The sequence below is a fragment of the Helianthus annuus genome, chromosome 13 (assembly GCF_002127325.2).
Source record: "Helianthus annuus cultivar XRQ/B chromosome 13, HanXRQr2.0-SUNRISE, whole genome shotgun sequence".
Classification (NCBI taxonomy): Eukaryota; Viridiplantae; Streptophyta; class Magnoliopsida; order Asterales; family Asteraceae; genus Helianthus; species Helianthus annuus.
In genome coordinates, this window is record NC_035445.2 from 8,278,676 (window position 1) to 8,286,900 (window position 8,225).

Below are 8,225 nucleotides of genomic sequence, written 5' to 3' on the forward strand. Positions count from 1 at the left end.
CTATGATCTAGTATATGAACCTAGAAATGCCATAAAATCTCAGGCTCTAGCTGACTTTGTGGCTGATTTCAGTAGTGATATTCAAAATGAAGTAGACCTAGAAGTACAACAACTAAGTGAAAGTTCAGAATTTTGGATATTACATACTGATGGTGCATCCAACATAAGAGGTGTAGGATTAGGAATACTACTAAAATCGCCACAGGGGGGCATATTACCCCAGGCCATTAGATGTGAGTTTCCTGCCACTAATAATGAAGCAGAATATGAAGCTCTGATAGCAGGATTAGAATTAGCTAAAAATATGAATATTAGAAATTTACAAGTATATGTTGATTCCCTGTTGATTACTAACCATTTCAATGGATCTTATGCAGTAAAAGGTGAAAAGTTAGCTGAATATCTTGAAATTGTTAAAAAATTAGCAGGATATTTCGAAATTTTTATACTTGAACAGGTACCAACAGAAAAGAATGCTGAAGCTGACGCTCTAGCAAACTTAGGAATGTCCAAGGATTCTTTACTAAATTTAGTGATATAATCCCTTAATGATTCGTTATGACCCTGGGTTATCCTATATAAATCACTAGTTAAACGTTCAAATTTTCTACTACAAGAAAACTGACTATTAAATAGGTTAACTAGATTAGCAAATGAGGTAATAGAGTAGGGGGGAAGACTTAGCAGCCATTTAAGAGCTGATCTAGTAAGAGTGGATCCAAATCCCTTGCACAGACATGCTTCCTTTAACCTTTTTGGGATTGGATTGATCTCCATCCTCTCCCTGTATTGTGCTACGTGTTCTTCAGGATCCGTTGAACCATCATACAATTTCATGGTTGACACGTGGAACCTCTTGGGTATCTCAGCATCACAGATTGGTGGTGCAAAACGAGATATCTTATGGATCCCATCTGCCATCTCCGGGATAGGTTTGACCACTCCTGGAAAACTTGATATCATATCCTTTAACTTTTGCAATTCTCTGGCCATGGCATGATTGATACCTGTATCCTGCATGAATCCATGATTAGTAGTAAGAGAATTGTTAAAAGTGTTACCTCCCACCGGGTTCAAATTAGGAACACCGGATGTGAACCCATATTGTTGAGACTCTGGAATGATTGAAGGACCAGTAGAAGCAATGGTCTGCATTGGAATAAAATCTCCCTGATGGATATCTGAACTCCCTGATTGCAAACTCCTTAAGGATCCCGGCATCTGGAAGGATCCTTGAAACTGGGATGATCCTGGAACAAAGGAGGATCCTTGAACCTGGGATGATCCTGGAACAAAGGAGGATCCTTGAACCTGGGATGATCCTGGAAACGGCCAGAACCCTTGAATCTGCTGCGCTCCTGAGTATCCTCCTGAACTCGCGAAGGATCCTATATGCTGAGAATAGGATCCTGTTGGCTGGAAATATGAACCTGATGCCTGAGTCACTGTTGTTGATCCGTAGTGCACTCCTTTTGGTCCTCCCACATATTGAACATCTGGAATCACTGAAGGCTGAGAAGTTATCACCGGAGTATCAAAATTCAAGGATCTGGGCACCAGTGGGGAATGATCCTCTGCTGATCTCTTTTGTTTCTTGAGATCTCCGATTTCTTTGAGAATCCTTTCGTTGGTCTTATCCTGCTGCTGTATATGCTCCTTCATCTGCAAAATCAAAGTAAACATGTCACTAGTAGTAGGAGTATAAGAAGCAGAAGAAGTTGGAGGTTTTGAGAAAATGGGAGTTGGTTTCTTCGCAGTAATTTTCTGAGATCCAGCAGGTGGTGGAGGCAAAGGTAGAATGCCCTGAGATGAATTGACCGCAGACATTGCAGTAGAAGTATTCTTTGATGATGAAGCCATATACTTGAATGCAATGAACCGGGATGATCACAAATAGAAAAACTTCTTAGGAACGAAGCACCAATTGCCCCACGGTGGGCGCCAAACTGTTTTGGTCAAAAATCTGATGAGGATAATGCAACCAAACTCTTTGTTACGGGGTATGATGCTTGAAATGAGGAACAACGATAAGGATCACACTACAAGAAAACTGGGTTTATAGTACGCGCAAAAGCGTCCTAAAATGCTATTTTATAGGACCTTTCATTTAATAGGACCAATGGTAAAAGCGTTTCATGTAAAGGGGTCGTAATAAGTCCCGAAACTAAAAAAGCGTCCTAACATCTCAAATAAGATTATGAAACCAATTTTATGGTCGCGTAATATGTCTTTGAACAACCAAAATAGTGTCCTAATAAAAACATATTAGGACACTTTTACGATGTTCTAAAATGTGCTTACATACTTTTAATCTTTTGATACACTTACAAGCGTCCTTAGAAATTAATTGATAGGACCCTTATGATGTAACATTATAGCTAATTTAGTACCAAGAAAGGGTCCTAATATACCAAATAAGATTATGAAACCAATTTTATTGTCGCTTAATATGTCTATAGACAACTTAAATAGCGTCCTAAAAAAACATATTAGGACACTTTTATAATGTTCTAATATGTGATTACCTACTTTTAATCTTTTGATACACATACAAGCGTCCTTAAAAATTAATTTATAGGACCCTTATGATGTAACGTTACAACTACTTTAATATCAAGAAAATGCTCCTAATATCCCAAATAAGATTATAAAACCAATTTTATAAATAGACCATCAACATATAACATCCTAATCTTTATTGTATAACATCAACTAATGAAAGAAATAAAACTTCATTATATTTCAAATAATCATGTTCATAACAAAAACACTAACCATAAATAAGTTATAACATTATATAACATAAAGTCTTAACATTAAACAAAGAAATTAAAAGCAACTAAAGAAATAAGAAGCATAAAATCTTGAGTCATCATGCGTCCTCAATCCTCATGGACTACCTACAAATAAACCATCCATGTATAAGCATTAAGTTCCATGATATTAAAAATATTTGTATTACAAGTATAACAAATACATACCGAGATGAATGGATAGGGCCATGCGCTGGATGCACCAATACAATCTTGAATTGTAGAAAATAAACCATATGGTCTTACCTGCATCACTCCTAGCAGCACTTGTGTCTCAACCTGCATCACTCCTAGCAGCACTTGCAACAACAGCAGCCGCATCTCCTTGTGCGACACATTGTGATCCACTACGCTGCATGTGCATGAATAGGAGTTAAACATCTTTATGGTTTCTCTGTTCCGAAAAGTTTTAATATATCATGAGAACCAAGTTACAATGTAACCAAAACAAACATCAATTCAGATTTCTAATACATGAGGCTAACAAGTAGTAATGTACATTACAACTAAGGTAATTCCTGAATGAACTAAACATGCAATTAAATTTTCATGTGCATTACCCGTATAAATTGAAGCCTCACGAGCAGCGACATGCATATTAGATGTATTGCCAACAAGTGTGGTATGTTTCATGACAGATTCTTCAAGGCCATCAGGCAACATCATGGTCACTTTAGGATATTCCATAAGAACCTACAAAGTTATTATAAAACATTGAAGACGAAAGTGCATCTATAAATGAAGCAAAAAATACAATAATATATTCGGTGGATATACTTCTGCTATTTCATTTCCTCATTCCCCACAATCAACATAAACAAGAGCGTCTGAATTTGAGTATTGCATAGAAGGGAGAATAGTGAATATAAAAACAACATTAATGTCTAATTATTCAAATGAGTCATGAAGAACTAATTATTGAGAATACCTTTGATAGAGCTTGACTGATAATTGTTTTCCCACAACCAAATGCACGAGGAATGGCACATGTCCCACCAAGAACAAGAACTGAAGGGAAGAGGGCATCAAGAACACGCTGATACATAGAAGAGATTATTAGTAAACGTTATAAGCAAAATGATAATGATAGAAAAAACAAATATACAAGATTGGTATAAATATAAGAGTTAATTACACAGATGGACCCTGTGGTTTATAACCAGTTTCGCCTTTGGGCACTAACTTTTTTTTAACAGGTTCAGGTTTCATGGTTTCAATTTCGTAACACCTTTGGGTACTAACACTAATCTTGGTTAATTTTTATGTTAACTTTCAGTAAAATGACTAAAATACCTTTCCATGTTAAAAGGACCATTTATGTCATTACTCTATTTTTAATTCCAAGGACCATTTGTGTCATTACTCTATTTTTAGCATCAAAAAGTGCTAGTTACATCCTGTAATCATCAGAAATAAGCACTAACAGATTCAAATCCAGTTTCCATACAATAGAAACCAAAGAAATAACAAAGTCACCCACTCTACTTCGTTATAGTTATAGCAAACTAGTCGCGCATTTGTGGATTGATATCTGCATCATGGGGTATCAACGATCAGCAGTGCTTCAAGTTCAGCTCGGCGTCAGCTCAAGTTCCTAAAATGTTCAGATCAGAAAAACTTGTTTCATATCATGGAAACATCATTTTCCAGTTATTAATGTCAACAATTTGCATATATAAGAGTAACCGGTTAATTATTTCATAACTTTACTTATCAGGTTGGGTCGGTACCAACCATACACTTTTTTATACATTTTCAAGTTTTATAAACAACTAATGTGCTAATTATGAAATCAAAAATTATGTTACTGCAAAAACAAATAATTTTTTTCCAGTAAACAGATTAGAAGTATTTTATACAGTTAAATAATCTTTGTATGCCTTTCAACCTGTTTGACCCATATCTAACAGAGATAAAAGTTAAAAACACAACCCAAATCGATAACGGGTCATAAATCATAACCGTCAATTCAAAATTAGAGTAATTAAAAGCAGATGCTAAATGTACTAATTTTTGACACAAATGAAACAATCAATTTACAGGGTTATTAACATCAACTGCTTACTTGAAGATCTTTAGTGGCTTGCTGTGCTGAAGCTTCTTTGTTTTGGCGAGCCCGTTTGAGAAAACCAAGACAGAGGACTCCCTACATATTTCTCAAATTCAGAATGGAGCATCAATCAGCTTACAAATTGATACGATGTATATTTGACTTACTGAAACAACATAAATCAAGCCATAAGCGAGGAGTGTGTAACTGGCTTTGTCTTGTAGACGTGTAGTTAAAGATACAGATGCCTAAAGGAGTTTAAAAGGAAAACCTTCAATGAGTATTGGCCAGGTAGTGCAATATATGTTATCTTTCTCATCTCATCAGGAGGAAGAGCAACGAGATGTTCAACTAAACTGTTGTCAAACACAGCCTGCACAGATATGAGAAGATAATAAACAATTTATGGCAATAACATGTTCTGCATACAAACAAAACATGATTACTTAAGGTTGTAATAACTAATAATGAGGACATTAAAGTGTTCTGACTTACAATATACAGATCTCCACCTGTTACAAGATCTCCCTCGTCTGGCATCACATCACAACTAATAACCTTCTGGACTCCTGCTCCTCACCGGGCTGAGGCTCCTGCTTACGGAATCATATGGGCTCCTTGACCTCGAGTAAGACCTCTCTCTATACCTTTTGTCTCGGGGCAAAATGGAGTTGTTCCACATTTACTCGCACATTATAACCACCTCACGGCTACGACTATAAATTAAATGGGTTAATTTGGGTCATTTTTATCACGATCAACTGTTTTATATGCATAAATCAGTATTTTAATGACAACTATTTATTAATAAGAGACGAACAAAAGAGATCCACGGTTGACCCAGACCGACCCAGTGTAACTGTTTACTCAAATATCCAACCGGCTCATTTTGCCCCTTTAGTACAGATGAGAAATACATGCATACTGAGAGTAGCGGCCCCACCTAGGGAAGGAGAATAGTAACTTGGACTGCGGTGATATGACCTTCCACAGCCCCACCTTGGGGAAGAAGAATACAAGATAAGTTCATTACTTCATTAACTTGTGCAAGATAAACCTAACTAAATAATTACGCTGCTTCATTTAACTTATCTTGTATTTGTTCATTGCTTCATTAATTTCTAATCAATGTTGACATTTCCAGATTACACAATCTGTCTAATAACAATCCAAAATTTTATTATTCACTAGTCAATGTTAAAACTTCACTCTTCCTCTTAATTCATATCTGATCACATATGTATGTAAATGATGTTTATTCTCCACTGACCAACATTAAACATTTAAACCTCCTGATTAGACAATCTCTAGCAACAATTCAAAATGCAAACTCAAATTAAACAATATACCAGAAACATACGTTCAATAAGAGGCAAAAAAAATCTCTAACAATCGTTGCCTTTAGCCGAGCAAATTGTGGACAGAACATTAGTATCACCCATACCTAACACGACCGCACCATTGGCGAACCAAGCGTTGTTCCCTGTTTCTAGCGTGATTATTCATGATTCGATTTCTATGTTACCTGCACATCTTGTTATTCTAAAGCACCAGACCTGCAACTTCGATGGCTCCAATAGCGTGATATTCGCTAGACACCGACGAACACCATCTTCATCCCCACCCTAACACCACCATTCGCCACCTACAACCAGCACCTTCACTTCCGAAACCCCCAAATCCAGAAAGCTTATGCAAAAGCTTTTAATGCAAATCTAGAAAGTCGAATTACCACCTACGAGGTGGACGATGAGGATGTGCAGGATGCGGCCGGTGGAGTAGGTGGATAATTAGAAGTTGAAGAAGTGGATGTATGGTGGCATGATATTGAACAAAAACGATAAGTTATTAGAAGATTTGTTCTTGAAATCATGAATTTGAAATATGAAACCTGTAACTATCGGAAGTTTTGGTGAGATTGGGTGTTTTGCAATTGGGGAAGGAGGGAATTAGGGTTTAGAATAGAGATGTAGAGGGAAATTGAAATTCAGCAGTGAAAATCTGAAAATTTTTGAAATTTTTTGACGAAAATTTTATTGGCTGATAAACTATTATTTATCATACAAAATAATATATTTATATAGATTTTATATAAATTAATACGTACGGAGTGAGGATAAGCGTTTGTTACTAGGTATATTCGGTATCGGTATACTTTTTTTTCATTTTTTCGGAACTGGTACCGGTTCGGCATCTGTATTTTGGTCTATTTACCGGTGAACATTGGTACCGAACTGATATATTCAGTACCGGTACCCATTTTCCCCGTTTTTCAATATTGGTGCTTTCGATACCGGTATAGGTTCGGTACCGGTCCAGTACCATGTTCATCCCTAATAGAGAGTTGTAAAAAGTAAATGGAAGTTATGTTTTATTTGTAAATCTTATATGTAAATTTAGAGATGGCGCAATGGGTCAGGTATGACTAATCCTATACACATACGTGGTTGTAAAATCATGTCTCATACTCAGCTCAAAACTTGACGTGATCTACTAAGGCCAGTATGTTCCGTTAAAACATGTATTAACACCCATCGTGATGCATTAACGCCCAATATGGTCCGTTAAGACATGTATGATCTACTATTGTCCATGGTCATCCATTAAGGACCAATATGGTCCATTAAACATGCATGATCTATAATTGTCCGTTGTGATCCATTAAGGCCCAAAATGGTCTATTAAGACATATCTGATATATTGTATATTGTGATCCATTAAGGCCTAATATGGTCAATCCATTAGGACGTGTATAATCTACCATTGTCTATTGTGATCCATTAGCTGATCCATTAATGTCTAACATGGTCTATTAAGACATGTATGATCAACTATTGTCCATCGGATCCATTAAGGCCCAACATGGTCCATTGAGACATGTATGATATACTATTGTCCATTATGATCCATTCAGGCCTAACATGGTCTATTTAGACATATATTATCTACTATTGTCCACTGTGATCCATTAAGGCCAAACATGGTCCATTATGATATGTATGATCTACTATTGTCCTTTGTGATCGGTAAAGGCCCAAGATAGTCCATTAAGACATATATGACTAAAATTGTCCACTGTGATATGTTAAGACCCGACATTGTCCATTAAGAGATGTATGATATACTATTGTCCATTGTGATCCATTAAGGCCCACTATAGCTCGTTAAGACATCTATGATCTACTATTGTCCATGGTGATCCATGAATGGGCAATATAATCCATTAAAACATGTATGATCTACTATTATTTGTTGTGATCCATCAAGGCCTATTGTGGTCCATTAAGACATGTACGATTACTATTGTCCATTGTGATCCATAATGGTTCATACCGTATGTTCCCGAGCAGGGTATGATCGCG

General features: G+C 36.4%; 1 long non-coding RNA gene across 11 annotated transcripts; it reads right to left on the reverse strand.

Moving 5' to 3' along the window:
* Positions 1 to 2,759: 2,759 nt before the first annotated feature.
* Positions 2,760 to 6,874, reverse strand: LOC110897478. 11 transcript variants are annotated; one of them, XR_004877005.1, is made up of 9 exons: positions 6,308 to 6,874; positions 5,359 to 5,579; positions 5,031 to 5,236; positions 4,879 to 4,959; positions 4,238 to 4,407; positions 3,742 to 3,849; positions 3,374 to 3,506; positions 2,982 to 3,165; positions 2,760 to 2,900 (listed from the first exon to the last, which is right to left on the reverse strand). It is a non-coding gene; the product is annotated as an uncharacterized LOC110897478 (long non-coding RNA). The 11 variants fall into 11 exon arrangements; XR_002568684.2 differs by having other exon boundaries at positions 6,224 to 6,874; XR_002568685.2 differs by having other exon boundaries at positions 5,359 to 5,862; positions 6,224 to 6,874.
* Positions 6,875 to 8,225: the final 1,351 nt, after the last annotated feature.